The 23,129-nt window shown below is 41.2% G+C and overlaps 1 protein-coding gene across 4 annotated transcripts in view; it reads left to right on the forward strand.

Annotated features, from left to right (window-relative positions):
- PDE4B (phosphodiesterase 4B) overlaps window positions 1–23,129 on the forward strand; it is a 580,875-nt gene that overhangs the window by 509,638 nt on the left and 48,108 nt on the right. Inside the window, exon 1 of one of the 4 annotated variants that reach the window (XM_007164314.3) lies at window positions 3,589–3,607. The exons of the other annotated variants lie outside the window; for them this stretch is intronic. The gene's annotated coding sequence lies outside the window, so the exon portion shown is untranslated. Of the gene's footprint in view, window positions 1–3,588; window positions 3,608–23,129 lie in introns of those variants that run through there. 4 annotated transcript variants of the gene reach the window in all.

Here is a 23,129-nt window from a genome sequence, read left to right on the forward strand (position 1 = left end):
GTCCTTCAGATAATGAAAAATGAGTGTATATAAATCACTTTAAATCAGCTAAGAACATGATAAAGTGTCACTGCAGAAGAGCGTGATGGCACTGGTGTTCTGAGCTGGGACAGATGGCTTCCAGCCGTGGGATTCATGGAAGACGTCAAGTAGAAGTTCCATCTGACTTGGGACTTGATTGATGGCAAGGATTTCAATAAAGGATTACAGAGAACATCATCCATTCAGAGAAAACAGCACAAACCAGGAGAGTGTGGTGAAAATAACAGGACTTACTTGGGGAACAAATCCATCCCTGTGTTTGCAGCTGAGATTTAAGTAAAGGAGAAGAGTATGTGATGTTAGACCTGGGTTAGAAAGAACCCTGAACACCAAATAAAGGTATTTGGTGTATTAGAAAGGTCATGGGGGTCATTAAAGATTTTTGAGCTGGCACTTGATGTAATGAGTCATGTGTGAAGAAAATCAGTCTTTTGATGGTATAAAACATGGAGACCAGTGAGAAAGTGACTGCAAAAGCCCCGGTTGGTTAAGTGAGGGCTTGACTATAATTTATAATGAGAGAAAGGGAAAGATGGGACTGGATGCAGTAGATATTTTTGAGGTAGAATCCACTAAGCCTGCCAACTGGTAGGTTGTAGAAACTGAGAAAAAAAGGAGGCATGGAAGATAAAGCAGAGATTTTAAGTTTAGATAACTATGGGAATATGGGTACCATTAATAAAAATATGGAAGTCAAGGAAAAGGGCAGATTGTAGGTGGGAAGAAGATAATGGCTTTATCTTTTTAAACATAGCATTATAGAATTTCACAGCTATTAAAGTCATTATGATTATGCCCAATCCCTTTGTTTCGTGTAGAAGAAAATCCAGTGAGAGTAAATGACTTGTCTATGATCACTCTGCAAGTTAGTGGAATAGCCAGTTGGCGAAATCAGATGCCTTGAACAATGTTTATTCCATAAAATGATCTATTTTATGATGAGTTTGAATTTGTAGAAGTAGAATAATGTTGTGGTAAGATGCATTAGTCAGCTGGAAATGTAGATGTGGCATTTCAGTAACAGATCAGGGACAATGATTTGGGAGCTATCAAAATGAAAGTAACATTTAAAGACATGGAAGTACATGAAATTGCCAAAGGAGAGATTAGAGTCACTAAGTCACTAAGTCAAGTGTGACAGATTTCAATGGATACTAAGAAGTGCCCAGTAAAAAATAGAATAAAATAAATAGTAAGTGCCCACTAAATTTCACATTCAGGAGGCCCCTGGGTTTTGAGAAAAAGAGAGAGAGAGAAAGCAGTTGCCATTGAATGGAGGGAGCAGAAACAAGACTACAAACATTGAAGGTTGATGGGCTGGTGAAGAAGTGGAACTAGAATTTAAAATTATTTCTCTGGAAGGTGGCAATAAAAGAAGAATGTTGTGATAATGTTGAAGCAGGGCCTAAAGAAAAGCTTTTAGGTTGTAGGATGGGAAAAACATAAAGGAGTGTATAGGTAGAAACAGTGAAGGTCATGGAGAACAAGTTGTTAAAGGCATAAATGAGTGAGGTTATAACTGAAATTATCAAGGTCTTTAAAAAAAAAAACAACTAGAGTGGAGGAGAAAAAAACAAAACAAAATGAGGAGAGACACTAAAATGGATAGGTAAAAGTGGAGACAAAGAAGCCTCCTGGGGCAAGAATGGGGTGAAGTTGGTAGAATTCAAATTGACCTTTATCTTACCAGTGAAGTAGGAAATTGGATCTTTGGTAAAAGTGAGAGGATAGACATGGAAATGGGAATTTGTGAGCAGTGGGAATGTTTTCATATACACCTATGAGGAATCAGTAGCGAGATGATAAAACTGCACTAAGAGCCCTGCTGAGGTTAGACCCGGGCATTTGTGGTAGATGTAATTAACCTAGTATTGATGCTTTTCAACTATGGCAGCAGAAGAGAAAATATGGACAATGGGGCTTTCCCAGGAATTCCCAGGTAGTGGGGAATATTATTGTTTTATATATTAGTGTTGATGGGATTCATGTTAGATGAAGATCCAAGCAGAATGGGCAATGTGGGGAGGAGTTAAGGGCAAAAGTCAGATTTCCAAGAGTACCATTATGCTAGGATTTCTGATGGCATTTGCACACATTGTTTCATGTAATCCTCATGACGAGTAATCATAACCTTATGAAGCAGCCATTATTACCCCAGTTACACAGGTAGAGATCCTCAGAGTCACATTGAACAAGCTGTTGCTTAAGGACTCAACAACTGTAAATGGTAGAACCTTTTCTTCTTCAAACCACGTTGGCTCTGCCCTCCAGTAGCCATGAAAAAAATTACAAAATTAGGCAGATAAGAAGGTTGAGCTTAGTAGAGGTATTTCAGAATTAGAGGTGGAGCACTTCCCACTGAGAAGCTCCAAAGGGAAACAGAAGTGACAGAAGCGACAAGATGCTAGTTACAGATGTCAAGGCCCAAGAAGCTAGAGTTAATTGATTTTTATCCAGAAACGTTTTATTGAAATATAACATGCAGAGAGAAAAGTACACAAATCACAAGTGTAGAAGTCAGTGAATTTTTATAAAACGAACACATCCACGTAGCCAGAACCTGAAACAAGAAATACATCATCGCCAGCCCCATGAAAGCCCCCCGCAAGTCCCCTCCCAATCACAATCCCCCTCAAGGTAACCACTCTCTTGACTTCTAAATCATAGACTCCTTTTTGCCTCTTTTGAACTTTATATAAATTGAATCATATTTTTATGTGCTTTTTAATATTTGATTTCTTTTGCTTGTCATTTAAGTTTATGAGATTCATCCCTGTTGTTTCATGTGGCAATTGCTCTGATTGATTTAACCACCACACAACCTTCTCTAGTGGTAAGAGAGTCTGATTCTGTGAGACAGAGAAACAAAAGATTATTTAAATTTCTTTTTCTATGTGCTTTCTTTGGGTATATAGTTGGGAAGACTTGATGAATATGTTTCTGATGTATACAAAGCTATGTTAAAATTGCATTTAGACATAGTTTGTAGAAAATTTATAAGAAAGTTCTTCGTGATCTACTTCATAGCACTACATACAGCCTTACACTCAGAAAAGAAGGTTCAAAATGTTCTGTGAAGTTTACATAAACACTGTCAACTCAGTAAAGAGGATGGGGTTCAATGAATGTACTGGCATTTTGAAAGAAAAAAAAATTGTATTATTGTGAGGGTTTGGAACTTTAGCACTCACTGAACTATTCTTAGTTATTTGGGAATCACTTACACTGAGTCCTGGAAGAAGATTTAAGGAAACACCAGTTGCCATTTGGTAATATCTCTTCGGGAAGGCCCTACGTTAGCCATGCTGCAATGCAAATATAAATAACCGGATACATTTTAAGACACATGACACAATGTTCTGAAAATTAATGTCCCAGAGTAGTCAGAAATTTAGATGAGTACATGATTAGCATGGCAAGAGGGTTTAAGAAACCTCCAGGTTACTCACTTCCCTTGATACTCAGTTTCTTCTTCTATAAAATAGAAATAATGCTCCATCTCGCTCTCTGGCTGACATTAGAATCAGGTGATGGATTTATGAGAAAGCGCTTTGCAAACTGTAAGGTAAGATGATGGTATGATTCGTATCGGCCATTTTACCTCCTTTTCAGTTGCTCATGGCAGGTTAAAGTGAAGGAAGGGTACCCAGATTGGAAGCATCGCAGATTGTAGCAAAATAGAGCAGGAGGATGAAGTTAGGATTACGGTTAGGGTTAGGATTAGGGTTAGGTCCTGGGTGGGAGTACAGGCTCTGCCCCAGACTGGTGGCTGTGTGGCTTCAGGCAGGTTATTTAACCTTCTCCAGCCACAGATTCATCTCTAGATTAGAGACAGTAACACTGCTTACATTTGGCAAGAGGAGGAGGTAATTGTCAGCAAAGCACCCCTCATGGCATCTTGTGCGTAGAATGCTCCCAGTAAATAGTCTTAATTACCGTAATTCTCTAACAACAACAATAATAATGGTATAATAGCTTCAAGCAGCCACTTAGTGCTGTGGATGTGCAAGGCATCTGAAAAACACTGACCTCTTGGGGTACCTGTCTGTGGTTTCATTATTTAGGAGATCCCTTGCAAGTTTGAGAGTAGAAAACAGGCGGGGACCCTGGCAGCTCACACCACGCAGCTGCTGGGCACCTGCAGGATTGGGGTGCCAAAGGCACCTCCTGTGGGATGGCTTCTGGTGAGGTGAACTACTCTCTCCCTTTCCAGTCCCCTGTGACACGTAAGCTCTTTTCCTCTACTTCCTTAACGAAACAGAATAATAAAATATCAGAGCTAAAAGAGGCCCTAGACATTATCTGTTCCAACACTGGATTTCAAAGCTGCAGAAATGGAACTGAGAGGCTGAGGGGCTTGCTGGGCGAACAGGTGATAAAACTGGGACTGGAGTCCAGATCTCCCAGCTCCCAGTTCAGAACTTTTTCTTCTACCCCACAGTGACCTTAGAAGATGGCTTCACCTCTACTCTCTCAGTGCAAATACAGGATTATCTCCTTAAGAGTTAGGCCTGAATCTGATTCCTCATGGAATCCCCTGGGCAATGCTTTGCACCTAATAGTTACTCAGAAAAATATTTTTAAATGGCATCAGATTTGTGGGCTACTCTCTTCTCATGTTCAGTTTTTAGAATCAGGGGTCAAACTTAAAGATCATCTTTAAATGACCTGGTTCATTCCTCTCTGCTGCATTATATGCACATGTCCCACTTTCTAGGGGCGGTCAACCCATCTTTTATTCTGCTTCTCTCATTCTGCTGGATGGTCAACCCGTCTTTCCCCTGCTCTTTCACTGCCCCGGTGTAGAGCTCTGTGCTAGTGCTTACGGTGACATAGCACTGTAGAGTGGCTGAGAGTGTGAGATGAGGAATCAGGAGAGAATGGGGATCCTGGCTGCAACTTACGAGATACTTAATGACTCTAAAGCTACATTTCCTTACCTGTAAAGTGGGGAAGATGATACCTACATCATAAGATGTTGAACGTTAGTTGTACAGTGCACGACACATAGAGTACTCAATAAATGTCTTAGTCTTAGGTTGTATCATAGTTTGCACACTGACGTGTCTGTCTCCCCTGCCAAACTATGATCTTCCTCAGGTCCAGAACCTTCTTAGTTAACTTTATATCTGTGGGACCTTGAACAGTGTTGTCTGGTACATAGTAGATACTCAGTGTTTCCAGACGGGAGGGACGAAGAGAAGGGAGGAAAGGAGGAGAAGTTGTAAGATGCTGATGAACTCCCAGTCTAAGACACCAAAGACCTGGGTTCAGGCCCAGCTCTTCCAGTTGCGATCTGTGGAGTGTTAATCGAGTTACTTAATGCCTATGAAACTCATTCTCCTTCTCAACAAAATGGGTTTGCTAATACTCCCTTCCTAGCAGCCTTAGGAGGATCATTTGAGACAGTGTATGTGAGGATATTTTGTACATTGAAATGTACTTTCCAAATTTATTGTGAGAACTGTTATTGTTATGACAAGATCTGCCTTCACCGTCTCTTCGATTTTACTAATAATCAGTTAGCCACTGGGCAGTGACGCCTGGCTCTGGCGTGGAAGGCACTGCGTTAGCTGCTCTGAGGAAGTCTTTGCTTTCAGGATGTTTACAGTGTGGAAGGGAGGTTGGAACCCATGGCCTCCGCCTCTGGCCACGGAAGGTAGTTTGAGAGGCCTTTTGGGCAGAGGCCCTTGACCTCAACCGACCTACCTCTGTGAGTGCCCAGCGGCGGTGGCTCTCTCTGAAATGACCCCTAACAACATGTGCCTGCCGGGCCTGCCCAAGCTCGTCTTTGGAATGCTGCCTCCTTTGTCAAATGCCACCGGCTTCATGCTCTCATTTCCCTTGTAACACACATGTTAGGGCAGCAAAGTGTATCCCCTGTGACGTAAATGTTACAGTGGCATGGCAGAGGGCAGAGGGTAGCCTGCTGTGGGTGGAAGAGAAAGTCAGGCGCTGATGTCTGACGGCCCACTTCCCCACTCTGAGCCTGCCTACGGGACCTGCTCTGCGACTTTCATCTGCACCCTCACGCACACAGTTCTCTAAATCCCCAAGTGTATAGGTCTGGGAGCCCCCTGAGAAACACACATCACGGGAAATTTTGTTTCAGTGCCTCCTCTACCCCATCAGGGAGCTGTGAAGCCTGTTCAGTGTAAAAGCAGCTCCTTATTCTAGACACTCCCTGAAGCATGGCCTAATTTCCCCACATCCAAATCCAGATTTCTTTAACCTACCCTTTGCATTTAAATGAGGCACTTAAATGGATGTTAAACCTGAGTTCTTTACTCTGGAGGCCGGAGAGTTCACCACAGTGTTTAGAAGGTTTAGCTCACGTGAGCATTGTATTAGTTATCTATGGCCCTTGTAAGAAATTACACAAACTTTGTGGCTTAAAACAACACAGATCAAGGTTTTGGCAAAGCTGTGTTCCTTTCTGGAGTCTAGGGGAAAATCCATTTTCTTGCGTTTTCCAGCTTCTAGAGGCTGCCTGCCTTCCTTGGCTCCTGGCCATCTTCCACATTCAAAGGCAGCAATAGTCAGTTGAATATTTCTCACATTCCATCACTCGGACACTGACTCATCTGTCTTCCACTTCCACATTTAAGGACCCTCGTACATAGGGCCCACCTAGATAATCTAAAATAATATTTTTATTTTAAGATTAGCTCATTAGCAGCCATATTCCCATCTGCTACCTTAATCCTCCTTTGCCATGTGGCATAATATATTCACAGGTTGCAAGGATTAGGATGTAGACCTCTTTGGGAAGCCTTTGTTCTGTCTACCATAGGTATTGAGAGTGATGTCAGGATCTCAGGATGTCTCTGTAGTAGTGATTGGCAAACATGGCCCTCGGGCCGTACACTTGTTTTTGAAAATAAAGGTTCATTGGAACACAGTCACTTGCATTTGTTTCTGTATTATCTGTGGCTGTTTTCACGCTTAAATGGCAGAGTTGAATATTTGCAACTCAGACCATGTGGCTCACAAGCCTAGAATAATTACTATCTGGTCTTTTTTAAAAAGTTAACTGACTTTTGCTCTCTAACTCTCTCTATATCTCTGATTATAACTCTAAGGAATATCATTTAGGAACTTTGTGGATGTCTTCCTCATGTTTTTCACTCCCCCCACCCCCAACACACATACTTTTAAAATTCCTAACAGTGCTCTGTCTGCCTCTCGTGCTGTTCCTTCTCTACCCTCAATTGCCATGAAACTACTAAACCCTTAATAGTAACACCAAGCACTATACTGTATCATCTCTTTACTTTGATACACGCTGTTCCCTTTGCTTATAAAATACTTTTACCTTCTTTTCCTATTTCTTGCTGAGAAAACTCCTATTCATCCTTTAAAACCCTGCCAAGGCATAACTTCCTCCAGGAAGCCTTCCCTATCACTCCTACCCGAGGAAAAGCAATGAATCCTATTCTCAAACAGTCTTTTCTGGACTGTGAGTGCCTCAATGGCAGTGATTGCTCTATTTACCCTTCTGGTATCCTCTGTGTTTAGCATGGAGACTGACACCTATTATGTATCCACAGATACTAGTTTAAATGAATGGTACTTTAAATGTTGCCAGTCAGAGTTGAGGCACAGTGAAGTGGCAACAACAGGTTCTGTAAAAATTCAAAACTGGTCCCTGCTGTTTCACAGAGGGAATGGCTGTATGATCTTGGAGATGTCCATTCCTTTCTCCTGGCCTCAGTCTTATCACCTATGAACCAAGGAGTTGGTTTAAATATGATTGGTCTCTCGGGCCGTGTCCAGCTTTAGTGGTCCTTTCCACAGAGGATTTGGCCTTGTTCCTTGCAGTTGCTGAGAAGAGAGAAATCTCTTGCATTGGGCTTGTGCCCTGCAGAGCTGGAAATCACTCAAGTTGGTGAGATAATGTGCAGGCCGTGGGTGGGATCTTGTATTTGTTATTGACCTTTCTCCAGGAACCAATTAGAAGATAGACACCTGTCCTGGAGAGTCATGGGCAGGCAGTGTGTGCTCACGACCCCCATCTCATAATCCTCAGCAGCAATCCATGCCTGGAGCTCAGTCCACTTACTAGAGACCCACCCCAAGTCCTTGGAACCACATGGGAATCACACCAAACTCCAGGGAGTCCATATTACCATTTCCCCCTCCTCCCCCAACTCCTTCATATCTGTCAGTGGTTCTGCTCTGTCCACGCCAAGGCTAGAAACCGTGCTGACAGTTTTGCACACCTTCCTCTCCCTGGTCATCTCTTATGGAGAATGGTATATTTTTTGCCCTGTCATGAATTGGTATATATTTGTTTCCTTCTAGACCTTATTTAGAACTTCTCTCTTTCATCCTATCGTCACCACCTGTTCTAGCCTGCATTGTTTTCAGCTTAGATCCCCACAGTTGGGTCTTCCTGGGACCCCTAACTCTAGCTGCTTCCCATTGAGAGGCATCTTACACACTCCTGTTGGCTGCATTGTCCTAAATTCCCTCTTTCCTCATGTCTCGCCCCTCGACCAGAACCTCCAGTAGCTCCTTGCTGCTCATACGTACATCAAGTCCAGACTCCTGCACTTCACAATCTGGCCCCGCTCTGACTCTCTAACCATTTTTCTTCAACAATCTCTGTTCAGTAAGACTTATCTCCCTGATGCTTTGCATTTCATTTTGGATCCCATGCTTTTCCATCTAGATTACCGTTATTTGGTTCTTAATTCAGTTAAGTTCAGTGCACTTCCACAAGCATGTATTAATAAGCACCTGCTCTGTTCAAAGCACAAGCATGCCTTTGCTGCTCCCAGTCTTCGGATGATCCAGCCCACAGCCCACAGTGTGCGCTTGCTGTTTGCCTTCTGTGCCTGAGCATTCCTGCTCCCCTCTCGGATCACACATTCCTAGAGGACAGCAACGACTTGTCTTTTGCTTCTTTTGTATCCCGGACTGGGGCCTGCTATTGAGCCCAGACACCCAGGCCACCTTTCCAGCCTCACTCACCATTTCCTTTCCCACCTGTTCTGTCATCTATACGTTAATGATAACGCAATCTACCGCACAAGGTTGTCTCGAAGATTAGAGAGATTTTGTTCAGGCAGACTCTCAATTAATGGTTGCTCTGACTAACATTATCCTTATGCATCCTTCCCGTGGTCCTTCAGTTTTTGGTGCATAAGCACTTGAGCATTTGGAGTTAGAGGAAGTAACCAAAGGGATTTTATCATGACGACTAGACATAGAAATTGTTCTTGCTCCTAAATCTTGATCAGAACATGCCACACTGAACCCATAAGTTATAGTAGGTTATTGGATTTCATTTTACTTGTTTATAAGGTAAGCATTTATTAAGTGCTTGCTGTTTACCAGGCACTGTTCAGGGTTTGCCATTAGCAATCTCAGTGGCCTCTTTTGCAGATGAGTCATTCCCTGTCCCTCGTCTCAGACCCAGCCCTCTGTACTAAGAGGAAGTGTGGTATAGGAACTGCAGTTTAAAGTTTTTACTGAGGGGTTGGTCCTGAGCTTTGGCCACGTGAAACTCACTCAGTCTCCACCCTCTCCAGTCTTCCTCCTGAGGCTGTGGCCGCCAGGTGCCAGCTGAGGCCTTCTGTCTGCTGGCTGCCCGGGCTCTTCAGTTTCAGAGAAATAATTTCAAATCCAAACTACAACTATTTGAAATTCATTCAAAGTGTAGCAATATTTCATTCATTCAATAAATTCAATCAGTGAATAAATTCAATTCAGTAAATGTTTGCTAAATTAAAGCAATCACTCAAACAAGACTGACTTAATCTCTAAATGTCTGTGGATGTTTCTGCAAATAAGTTTTGTAGTATAATTTACTTTGTAAAAGATCAGTATTCCCTTGTTTACTATTTCAAATAATATTAACTCTCATAATTCAAGGAAACCTCTTAAACAAATTACATGACAGTGTGTGATAAATGCTAGAAGAACCACCAGAGCAGAAACAAAACAAGCAACAACAAACCTCAGCTAATGAGAAAACAACTTTATAAATGACTATTGGAGTCTATTATCTAGATTATTCCAGTTTTAAGACTGTTCAGAATCTGTGTTAAATGGATACATGTGTGAAACTGGCAAAAAAGAGTCCAGAAATGTCAGAAGTGACATGCAAAACATTTACAGTTCTTGTTTGTATGTGTGTGTCCGGGGGAGATTGAGCCAATATTTTCTACCTCGCCTGCACATTTATGTTGGCGGGATTTCCCTGGTAAATATTGGTTTTTACCAAACACTGAAATCTTTAATCACATTTAACAGACACTGCATTATACTGTGTTAGACACTCCATTAGAAAAGGAGAAACAGGGAAACACAACTGATAGCTACGATCTTTCAAGGGTGAAAAGGAAAAATCAGAATCAAGTAAAATTCTTTAGAGGCAGAAATGCCAAGAAAACCATTGCTGAAATACAAAATTTTGTTTTTCTAAAGTCTGGAGCTGAGTTCAGTTAAGTGACGTAGTTTACAAACCAGGGGAAATTAGGGCAGGAACGGAAGTACTGCTAAATTAGGAGAAATTGGTCAAAGGAAGGCAAGCTAGCTGTGACATACACAATGTTGGCTTCTTTCTCAGATTCTCAAACAATTCTTGTTTGCTACTGTGTTGAGTTGGGTTGCCATGAAACCTAGGACCTAATTTTATATTTGTGTGCTAGTCAGAAGTTCTGAATCTGTCACATAAAGCAATTGCTTGTCTATGTGCAAACAAGGCTGCCAAAAACATAACCTTCCTGCCACATGTGCACGCTCATGCATGCTCATGCACGTGGGGACACACACACACACACACACACACACACACACACACACAACCCCATCGCCAAGAGTCACTTGATTTTATTCATTCTGTGTCTTCATTCACATCCAGTGGTTCTTAGTGAATCATCCAGGACCCCATAAATCACATTGAGAGCCTGTGGGTCTACTGCTGCGTTCCTTCCTCCCATACCCCCCACCTCTGCACTCCCTAAATCCCTGCCTCTCTCATGTCAGACACAGCCCTGGACTGCTTCGATGTTTGTAAGGATGTCTTCAGGAGGACTGGCTATTTTATCTCTGAAGCCTATGATTATCTCTGCTTAATTAAATCATTTCAGCCCACATTTTAGGGCAGATGATTATAAGATTTGAAAGAAGCAGGGACACTGCTGAGATGAATGGTCAGCCTCACTGAAGCTGCCTAAGGGAAATACTGTTCTTGTTTGTTTCTTTCCTTTTCCTTTTTTTTTTTTTTTTTTTTTTTCAATTTTTCATCAGCTCCCAGGAGAGACTGAAGAGGTGGGACCCCCAGGAAAATGAAAGACTCGGAGAGGGTGGTTATCGCCAAACTTGGCTGAGGATGAGGGTCACCTGAAGCAATTCTAAGTAGAACAAATTCCCAGAGCCCACCCCAGAGAGACTGCTTCAGTACCTTGGGGTTTGCCTGGGAAGCACCCCCAGGAGGTTCAGGTGTAGCTCTTTCACAGACTGACGTAGTGATGGAGTATCAACTTTAGATTCAGGCCGGATTATAAACTGAGTTCCACCATGTACCTAGTGTGACTTTGGGCAGGTTGTGCAATCTCTCCAAGCCTCAGTTTACTCACCTGTAAAATAGGAATAATAACTACTTAATGGAGTTGTTGCAAAGATTAAATGAGATAATATCTAAAGTCTCTCACATGCTGCCTGAGTTATAGTAGGTCAACAATAAAGTGAAATCAATCCAAATGTCTCCTTGGGACTTACCCAACAGAGGTAGCCACTAAAGCCTTCCTAATGGCACTGGAGGCAGACTGGCTAAGTCTGAATTCTGATGCCACTAAATCTGTGGCTCTCGGAGAGCTCCTGAATTTCTCTGTTTCTCATCTGCAAAATAAAATGATCTACTATATATAAAATAATACTCAGGTCATGAAATTTTGATGAAGATTAAATTAGTTCATGCATGCAAAGTGCTTAGAAACTTTGGTAATGGATAAATAATAACTCCAATTATTATCCTTATTACCACCTCTTCTAAAGTGAGTGTGTGGGGGGAATGAATGTTGGCTTTTAGTACTCACGTCAATAGCAATAGCTTTATGGTCTAGAACAGTGCTGTCCAATCGTCATGTGATGCAAAACCCATAGGAAATTTAAAATTTTCTAGTAAACACATAAAAAGAAACAGGTTAAATTTGTTTTAATAATGTATTTTACTCAGTTCACTATATCCAAAATATTATAATTTCAACATGTCAAATGTAAAACTTTTCAGAGATATTTTACATCATTTTTCTATATAAAGTCCGTGAAATCCAGTGTGTATGTTACACCTGCAGCACATCTGAAACCACATTTTAACTGCTCAATAGCCACACGTGATTAATAACTATCATACTGGACAATGCAGAAATTCCAGATTCTAAAGAAAGTCCCCTTACCTTGACGAGCCTCAATGATCTCATTTATAAAAATGGAGAGAACTTTCATGGCTTTGTTTGTAGAAGAAAATGAGCACACTTGAAAATGCTTTGTCAACTGGAAAAGACTGTATGTAGTACTTTGGGCTCTTGGCAAACTCTTGACTGTCAAATGCAATGCCGTTCTCACATGGTGAAGTACCCCAAGTCCTGTGTGGTCGGAGACATCACCCAGGAGAGCACTAGGTGGAGGCACTTTCCTATAGGTAAGTGAAAGAGATTTCAGCCCATAACGTTTTGAGTGACAGGAAATTTCTACCCCTCTTCTCCCCACTTACCATGTTCCCATTCCCAATGGCAAACACCTTTTCTTCTGCTCTCCATCGATTCTTGAAATTCCTTTGACAACTTTCACTCTACAAGTAAAGAGAAATTTAAGGTATATATAACCCTTCTATTCCCCCGATCCCACTCAGTTTGGGACCTCATTACTTCTTAGCGGCTAACTTTTTCTGCAAATAATAATCCCTGATAATAATAATTTACCAGGTGCTTGTTTTCTACTCCATCCTATTATCCTTACAACTTACATCTATCAGATCAATTATTCATCTTATAGGCTTCACTGTAATAGCAAGAGCATGGAACTTGAGGCAGAAAGCTCAGGCTCAGGTCTCTGGGTTCTGCATTTATCAGTTATGGGATTTGGGGTGAGATACTTAAACTCCCTAAACTTCAGTCTCTTCCTGTATAAAATAGAGACAGTAAAACATTTCTCACAAGGCACGATGAGGATTTAAAAAGATTATACATATGAAAGAGATCTATAACTGCAAAACATTAAACAACTGTATAACAATATTAAGATATTTATTAACCACTGTGTGTACCATCCTTCTGTTGAACAGTTTTCAGTGGCTCCCCATTGTCTGCCAAATAAAGTCAGATTCCTTGGTCTAGCATAAAACACTCTCCAATATCGGGCCCTGACCATGCTACTTTTGCAAATGTATTCCAATCTGCACCCTTGCTGACACCCAATGTTCTAATAAAATAGGACTATTATGCTTATTCTCCCAAACAGGACTGAATGGTGTGGCGTGTTTCTAATTTCATACCTTTATTCATGCTGCTCATTGCCTTACCTCAGTTTTTCCATCTCTCAAAATTCCACCCATTCTTCTTTACGTGGCCTCCAAGTCTCTCCTGATCGCCCTTTCCCCCATGTCTTTAAGATCTATCTGTGCTGCCTCTGAACTTCACTTGTATCTTTTGTATGACAACTGTCAAAATCAATTTGGAATTCTAGTATTGCTTAGTGCACAGACACCTGCAGCTATTCTGTGAGAGTTAAATAAATTCTGCATGTGATTTTGCAAAAGTCACCTTGGGAGACAGAATATCCCCTGTATTAAAATGAGCCAGCTAGAAATCTAATCAAGACATGAATGCGAAAGAAATAGAGAGCTTATTAATTGTGGTAACATTGAATAAATCAGCAAAAAGAAGGTGGTTTATTTGGAGACTAGTAAAAAAAGAACCAAGAACAGGAATTCCTGATATTGCTTCTCCAATACTGTTCAGTAGCCAAGACCCCATTCCTTTGGGTAGTGGATATCCCATCTACTGATATGTTGGGCAAGTCAGCAGTTGAAACAATATTTTTTTGAGCTTCTACTAGGTAAGCAGATGCTGTGCTACATTAAAGACCAGCCAAAAAGATATGTTCCTTGCTCTCAAGAAGTCATGGGTAAAATAAACGAAGAGAAAGAATTCCAGTGACATGGTCAGTTGGAAATAAGTGGCCTGAACACAGTTGTTGTGGGAGCTGAGAGGAAGGGAGCTTAATCCAACCTCAGAATATTTGGAAAGCTTTGTAGAGGAGATAACTCTAGGCTGAATCCTAAAATATAAGAGTTAGCCAGGTGTACAAAGTTGGGAAGGGCACTTCAGGCCAATGAAAACACTTGAGCTAAGCGTATCAGGCTTGAGTAAAGCAGATTAAAACCATCCAACTAGGTCCCCTGCTCTGATTTGATGCTTGCCAAGCAATCTTATGATAAGCATTTGGTCTCCCATGTTGAGGAACGTGTAATGACTAGATGACATGAAAAGCTTACCATAAATTATTGCTCTCTGTAAATTAATTCATTGGTCTCTGATTTCTCATTGCACTCTTATGAGTTGGCCTAGTACTGAAAGTGGAATGAAGTTAAAGCACACTGACAGAAATCACATTCTGACCTGAAAAGCTGAGATGACTGAGAGTTTTGGTCACCAACCAAATACCACTGTCCTAGGGACAATACGGTTTCAACTCATAAATATCTCAAAGGCATTTACCTCTCTCCATCTGCATTGCTACAACGTAATTCTAGCCATCACTACTTCCTGCATAGGTTAAAGCAATAAAATAAGTAATAATGCTGCTAGCAACTGGCATGAATACTTACTAGGTGCTGGGTACTGGGCTAAGTACTTTTATGTGGATTACTTCACTTAATTCTCGTAACAACCGCACCGGAAAGATATACATCCCCTAATTTTAGAAATGAGGAAATTAAGACTTAGAGAAAATTAAGTAACTTGCCCAAGTTTGCACTGCTAATAAAATAAATGACAGAGCCAGAAATCAAACTTATCTGTCTTCCTCCTTATCCTGAGCTTTTAAATACTATTTAGCTAGCCTCCTTGCAGCCATTCCTGCCTTCAAGTTCAATCTCTAGATTGCATGGAGAGTGATCTCTTTTTTTTAAAGATTTTTATTTATTTATTTATATTTATTTATCTATTCATTTATTTAGCTGCCCTGGGTCTTAGTTGCAGCACGCGGGATCTTCGTTGCAGCATGCAGGATTTTTAGTTGCAGCATGCGGGGTCTTTAGTTGGCCTGTGAGACCTATTTCCCTGACCAGGGATGTAACCCAGGTCCCCTGCATTGTGAGCACAGAGTCTTAGCCACTGGACCACCAGGGAGCATGATCTTTTTTAAATGCAGATTTTGCTAGGCCACTTCAAGCTTCTCTCCATGGCCTTCCATGGCTGTGTAGGGCCTGATCTGAACTTCTCACACCAGTCTTTTTCTCTCGGTGTGTTCCTGCCACATGGACAGATCTTAGTCCGTGGAATGCACCCTGATATTCTTCCCGTCTGGTATGCTTTCCTCCCTCTTTGCACCTAATTCTTATTCCGTCAAATCTCATAACTTTCCAAGTTAGGCCTTCCCTGAACTTTCTATCACATCCCACTTCTTAGACTTTTGAGTCCTCTGTTATCCCTGTTATACATTCTTAGGGCACTCTAAAGTTAGTAGCAGCTCCTTTTCCAATTGTAATTAAGTAAGTTTTTGTATAATTATTTGTCTCTACCTGCTAGAATATAGGCTTCAAGTAAGCAAAAACTATGTCCATAGAATTTACCATTATACCCTTGGAGTTTCATGCTGAGCCTACAACATAATAGGCACTCAAAAAAAAATCCACTCATTAAATAAATATTTGTTGTCTCATATTCAACAAACAATAGCCAACATTTATCTGGCACTTATATTATACCATGAACTGTCTTAAGCATTTTACATTTATTCATTAAGTAAAGACTACAACCCATTATATAGATACCATTATTATTCTCATTACATGGGTGAGGAAACTGAGGCAGAGAGAAGTTAAATAACTCCTCTAAGATTAGACAATGGAACATGAACCCAGACAGTGTAGTTCCAGAGACCAAGTTTTTAACCACTGCTCTATATTCTTCATAAATATCTCTTGTATATATTTAATGTATTAGAAAAATAATTGGACACAGACTGACCTCCATGTCTGATTGCTTTCTTGTGGCATTGCCCTGTAACACCAACACAGGTGGATAATTAAGTTCCTTGGGCACCCTTTCACATTTGTGGTACATGTTATTAACTGAATGAGTACAGACTCTCATTAGTAAGTAAAGCCAAAGTCAGAGTCCTTCTGGAGAGCAGAGTTTGGCAAGGGTAAGGACACTGAAAGGAACAGGGCTATGAGGCTAGCACATCAAAGACAGTTTCACCTTGTCCAATCTTGCCTGGGTGAAAGAAAGAGAAAGTTGGACCATTTGTTTATAACAGGCCCCACGGCTTAGCAAAAAAGATCATGGAATTCAGGATCAGAGAACTTTGGTTCTTCTCCCTCCTCCCTTTCTTCCTTCCCTCTCTCTCCCTCCCTCCTCTTCATCTCTCATCTCTCTCTGTCTCTCATCAGATGACTTTGAGCAAATCATTAAACATCTCCAGGCCTCAAATTTCTAACATGCATAATGGAAAATGTATGTCATAATAATAATAATTTCTATCTCATGGGGTTTATTTTGCAAGGAAAAAATGAGATCCACAAGTGAAAGTGCTTGGTAAACTGTCAAGTTGTATATACCAAAGCGAGCTGTGATTGGAGTTTTTTTAAACTTGTAGTCTTACAGGAGTTTGCTAAGGAGATCAGCATCAAAATGACCTACTTTCACTGTTATTTCCCTTGAGGGCAGTGAACCTCTTCTTCCGTGAATCCACCCAGAGTGAAATCCCTGTCATGTGCAATTGCAAAGTTCCTCATATTTATAAAGACACATTAACAAAGTCCTGCCTGAAGAAAGGCCATTTGGGGCTTACAGATGGCCTTTGGAAGAACTGTGTTACAGACTGTATGAGTGTTCTCCAGTTCCTGGGATTTGTTCTAAGAATGTTTTACTCAAGGTTAAAACAACAGCCTTCTGGAAAAGTTGCACTCTAACACAGGTGCATTTCATTTACCAAAGAGTGATCAAAAGAAAATATATACCTTTGGACTTAATAACTTACAATGAAAAGAAAAGCTATTGCTAACCATCAGGGAAAAAACATCATAACCAAGATCACTAAATAAATAGGCTTACAGCCCCAACCTAACTCCCTTAAATAAAGAGAGGCTGATTTCCATATGTATGAAACAATTTTACATTTTAACAAATACTTATTGCACTTTGAGGAGGAACCAAGGAGTGAAATAAGCCTGCTAACCTCAAGGCCCACTGAATCTAGGGAGGACATCTACAGGGCTAGAAGCTTGTGGAAAAAGCTAGTTATGAGCTGGATGTAGAGTCCAATTCATATACACTTCTTACTTCCAAGAATCAGAAGAGTGGTTTTTTAATTTTCTCCATCAAGATCTCCTTTAATATTTTCCCCAAGGGAGCCCTTGCTTTAGAAATTGTGTCTACAAAAACAAAAACTGCATTTAAAGATAACAATTAGTCTACCAAATTAAATTTTTTTGTTATTTTATGGAGGTTTATTTAATGTTATTTCAGTTATTTGATGATATTCACAAATTAAGAGCTAGGAAAGGTCTTGGGATGCTTTCCTTTCAACATCAGCGGTTTACTTTATTTTGAGGCTAAGAGTGCAGGTTTTGCTGTGACCAGGCGAAGCTTCATGCTAGGTTGCCCCGGCTGTGCCGTGTGCCACTGGGCCATTGCAAAAGGTCATTGTGTAGTTTGGGGACTGATCAAAGGTACTTAGCCAGGTGGTGAGGGGAGCTGAAATTCAACCCTTGCGTCACTTCCCAAGCTATCTGCCCAAGGGCTATGGCTGCCAAGAGAGAGCACATTTTTCTAATTTTCACAAAGGTACTATATAAGCTTGGGATGGGGAGCAAGGCAGGGGAGGAAGATGATAAGGCACCCAGCTTCACAGACTGACCATTTTGAAGATGGGAAAGGGGTTTCCCATGTAATCATTCAGTGCAATGGACCGAGTCCTCTTCGTTGCTGCGGTCCCAGCACCCGGCAGCAGCAGGCTTGGCACGTAGTAGACACTCAACGTATATCTTGTGGAATAAATGAATGAACAAATGGCTTTCTTATACACTTCTCCATGTCTAAAGGTCCACTGGTCTGGTGAGTCAATATGCATTGGGTAAAAGCAGAATGATACATCAGGCGAGTTCTGTATTTTAGAAGTGAAAACCAACAAACTCTAACCTAACCAAGAGCCAATTCCCTATCTGAGGTCATGCAGTCAGAGGCACACTGTAGGATTTCGTGGCCACTTTATATGTGCCCCCTCCACCCACCTCCAATGCCCAGGGCCAGAGCACAACTCTACCAACTCAGCTACCAAATATATGGCTATCTACCCTCAGGAAAGTGGCCAGGACCAGAGAGAGGCTTGTAGGGGGTGGGGTGGAGGAAAAAGTTCCTGACAGGTGCTAAGCTCTGTATCAAAGCCTCGGCATGCCTTGCTTCACTTAATTCTCATAGCTAGTTTATGCTCTCTTCCTGTTTTACAGGTAAAGACACAGAGACACAGTCAGGCTCCTTACCCTGTCTAAGGTCACAGTGCTAACAAACAAATGGCAGAGTCAGGATCTGTAAACAGCTGGGCCAGACACCAATATGTTCCACTGAATTTTGAGTTAGTAGGAGCATCCTGGTCTATGCAATGTCAAAACCAACATCCTTTTTCAGCTGTGTGTGATTTACTCAAACTCTGTTTGTCTTTTTTGTATGTTAATCTCAACCTGCTAATTTCTGCCTGCCCCCATCTTTCCCTCTGATAACCGTAAGTTTCTTATTTTTTATTTTATTTTATTTTGTTTTTATTTATTTTGGCTGCGTTAGGTCTTCGTTGCTGCGTGCGGGCTTTCTCTAGTTGCGGCGAGCAGGGGCTACTCTTTGTTGTGGTGCGTGGGCTTCGTTGCTCCGCGGCATGTGGGATCTTCCCAGACCAGGGATGGAACCCATGTCCTCTGCGTTGGCAGGTGGATTCTTAACCACTAGGCCACCAGGGAAGCCCTCAAGCTCTGTTGATACCCATTGCTACAGTTCAACAAAAGGAAAGGAAACATATTTTTAGAAACCTTTTTTCTTGTTTCTTTTCTTTCTTTCTTTTTTTAAAAAAAAAAAAACTGGGGTTTTGGGACTTCCCTGGTAGCGCAGTGGTTAAGAATCTGCCTGCCATTGACATATATACACTACCAAATGTAAAATAGATGGCTAGTGGGAAGCAGCCACATAGCACAGGGAAATCAGCTCGGTGCTTTGTGACCACCTAGAGGGGTGGGATAGGGAGGGTGGGAGGGAGATGCAAGAGGGAGGGGATATGGGGATATATATATATGTATAGCTGATTCACTTTGTTACACAGAAGAAACTAACGCAATGATGTAAAGCAATTATACTCCAATAAAGATGTCAAAAAAAAAAGAGAGAAGCTGATGTGATCAACAACAATTTTATCATATTATACATTATATTATGATGTACAAATCAATAACTTAATTAAAGAGTGATATAATTAAAATTTTAAAAAAAAGAATCTGCCTTCCAATTCAGGGGACACGGGTTCGATCCCTGGTCCGGAAAGATCCTACATGCTGCAGAGCAACTAAGCCCGGTTGCCACAACTACTGAGCCTGCAAGCCACAACTACTGAAGCCTGCGCGCCTAGAGCCCGTGCTCCTCAACAAGAGAAGCCACCGCAATGAGAAACCCGGGCACTGCAACAAAGAGTAGCCCCCCTCGCCGCAAGTAGAGAAAGCCCGCGCACAGCAACAAAGACCCAACGCAGCCAAAAATAAAATAAATAATTAAAAAAAAAACAAAACTAGGCTTTCCCTAGGTGGGTCTCTCTGCTGAGAGCATACACAGAAAATCAGGAAGACAGAGAAAAGTGCACAAATCACAGGTGTAGAAGTCAGTGAATTTTCATAAAATGAACAGACCCATGTAACTTGTACCCAGACCAAGAAGTACATCATTGTCGGCCCCATGGAAATCCCCCTCCAATTCTCACCCGGTTGCTAACACTCTAAGTTAACCACTATCTTGACTTCTAACATCATAGGTTTATTTTTGCCTCTTTTGAACTTTATATAAATTACATCATATTTTTATGTGCTTTTTAATCTCTGGTTTCTTTTGCTTGACATTAACGTTTATGAGATTCATCCCTGTTGTTGCCTGTGGCAATTGTTCTGATTGATTTAACCACCGTACAGTCTTGCAAATAGTACCACCTTCTCTAATGAAAAGAGTCTGATTATGTGAGGCAGATAAACAAAAGGTTGTTTACATTTCCTTTCTATGCACTGTATTGGGGTAGAAAGTCTTGGAATCTTGACAAATACATTTCTGATATATACAGAGCTGTGTTTAAATTGCATTTAGAATGATCTCTTATATTAGGAATCTAAAATACTCAAACTCATAGAAGCTGAGAGTAGAATGGTAGTTACCAGGGGTTGGGTGAAGGGGGATTGGGTAGGTGTTGATCAAAAGGTACATAGTTTCAGATCCCCAAGGTGACTAAGTCCTAGAGACCTGCTGTACAGCATGGTATCTATGGCTAACCATACTGTATAATATATGTAAAAATTTAAGGTAGATTTTATTTAAATGTGCTTATCACACACACACACACACACACACAAGAGAGGGAGGGAGGAAACTTTTAGAGGCGCTGGCTAAGATGAGATTATTTATGATGGCAGTTTCACAGGTGTGTACTTATCTTCAAACTCATCAAGGTGTATACATGAAACATGCCCAGCTTTTTTGTATGTCAATCATATCTCAATAAAAAATTGCATTTAGATATAGTTTGTAGAAAATTTATATTTGGGGTATATTGTGATGCTTTCACTTGCTAATAATAGGGATTTAGGACCTGTCTGAGCCCCAGTTTTTCTCATCTATATTGAGAAACCCTCATACTGAGGGCTTCAAAGTCAAATGATATAAGTACGTGAAGGGCCTCCGTCCTGATTTTTCTCAGAGATCAGTAATAAGATCATGCTTTCCTGCACAGAGCTTGGGGCCAACTTTTAGGGCACCTGAGGTCTCTTACCAGCTGGGCCACTGACTTCATCACTGCTAAAATCTGTTTCCATGCTTTCCAGCTCTGAGCAGCTCGCTATTCGTGGCAAGGCTGAGGTTTCTCATTGCCCTTTCCTGTTGCCCTGCCCTTCTCTGCATCTCTCCTGCCCAACACCTTTCTGCTAAAACACACACACACACACACACACACACACACACACACACACACACACACTCTCTCTCTCTCTCTCTCTACTGAATTTGCATGAAAAAAATGGGAATATTGAAATGTGTGCTAAATATTAGCTGAGCTGGAAAATTATTAAAGCAGAAGAGGGGAGATCATTGACTGAAAAAAAGAAGAATGTTACTCAACAGTTTGTACAGTGTTGTCTATTCTTTTCTTTCTTTTTTTTTTTTTTTGACCGCACTGTGAGGCTTGTGGGATCTTAGTTCCCCAACCAGGGATCAAACCCAGACCCTCGTCAGTGAAAGCACGGAGACCTAACCACTGGACTGCCAGGGAATTACGAGTGTTGTCTAGTTTTGATTATATACATGCATACATGAAAGGATATGCACAAGGGGGATAGCGATGGTGATTTCTGCTTGGTAAAATGTGACATTTTTATCATTTCAAATTTTTTGCTTCTCTGTAATTTTCTTGTTGTCTACAATGTCTACAATGCACCTGTATCCTGTCTGTAATAATAAATGTGATATTTGCAAAATGTGCATTACACTTAAAGGTTTAGAGTCTGGTTTTGTGTGTATTCTCCTATTCTACCTTCCTTGTGAGAACAGAGTACATATTTTTCGTATGTTCATTTTTCAGGTAAAGAAATGTAGCCTCAGCAAAGTTAAGTAACTCGCCTGAGGTTACCCTCGGAAACAAGAGGCGGGACCAGAACCAAGCCAGGTCTTCTGAGTAAACACTGCACAGTAAATACTGTGCTAATGGCTGTGTTAGGTGGATCAGAAAAGGGAAGAGGAGACTCAAGAAATGACAACATTTAGGAAAGCAGTTACACAATTTTAAATAGAAAAGACCCAAGGGTAAAATGCCACTTTAAATGCAGCAATTTCAGGAATGCATGCATTTTCAGCCCTGAGGTGAATCCTCTATTTTATTGACCAAGATAGGGTCTTGCCCGGAATCTTGCTCTGTTTAACCTCTGATTTAGCTTGTGCCTTAAGGTGAATTAGAGATAATCATATCTGTTCGGTGTTTACTGCACAGAGATGTTGCAAGGATTAATGGGTAGTGTGCTTGGCGCTCCTTTGAGAAAAGAGCTATTTGAATGTCACGTATTATTACCAGATTAATGTTAATTATAATTATTCATTCATCCTCTCTTCCTGTTTCTCAGAGTCAAGTGCAATACTTCCCAGACCTGCAGAAGGAAGTAAATCTTCCTTCGTCGCTCTTGTTGAAGTGAAAGAGCAAAAGAAGGGGCGAATAGAAGGGACGTTCTTCCTGCTCCTTCTTCTCCAGAAATTCTTGACAAGTAGGGTCACCCCATGACCACAGATGGCCCCAATACCTTCCCTTATCCCCTTGAGACTTGCTTCTGGGGTGCTAAGCATCGTTCCTTCTCAGAGTCATTTTTGTAAGAAAAGGAACAGAACCAGCTTCATGGGCATGTGACCTGTGCAGCTGCACAGGGGCCCTCACTCAAGGGCACCATAGTTAGTCTTGAAACTCATAATATTATTATCTTGGTGTTTTGTAAGTAAAGTCGGATGGGAAAATGGAGCATATACTCCGTGGCTTGAAGCCTCGGCTCCCGTACTGTCCCATCTCCTGCCACCTACCTGCTTCCCCTGGACGTGTTCTCAACCACCTGTTTCCCTGATCCTTGGCACCCCGGGGCT

Source organism: Balaenoptera acutorostrata, chromosome 1 (assembly GCF_949987535.1).
Source record: "Balaenoptera acutorostrata chromosome 1, mBalAcu1.1, whole genome shotgun sequence".
Classification (NCBI taxonomy): Eukaryota; Metazoa; Chordata; class Mammalia; order Artiodactyla; family Balaenopteridae; genus Balaenoptera; species Balaenoptera acutorostrata.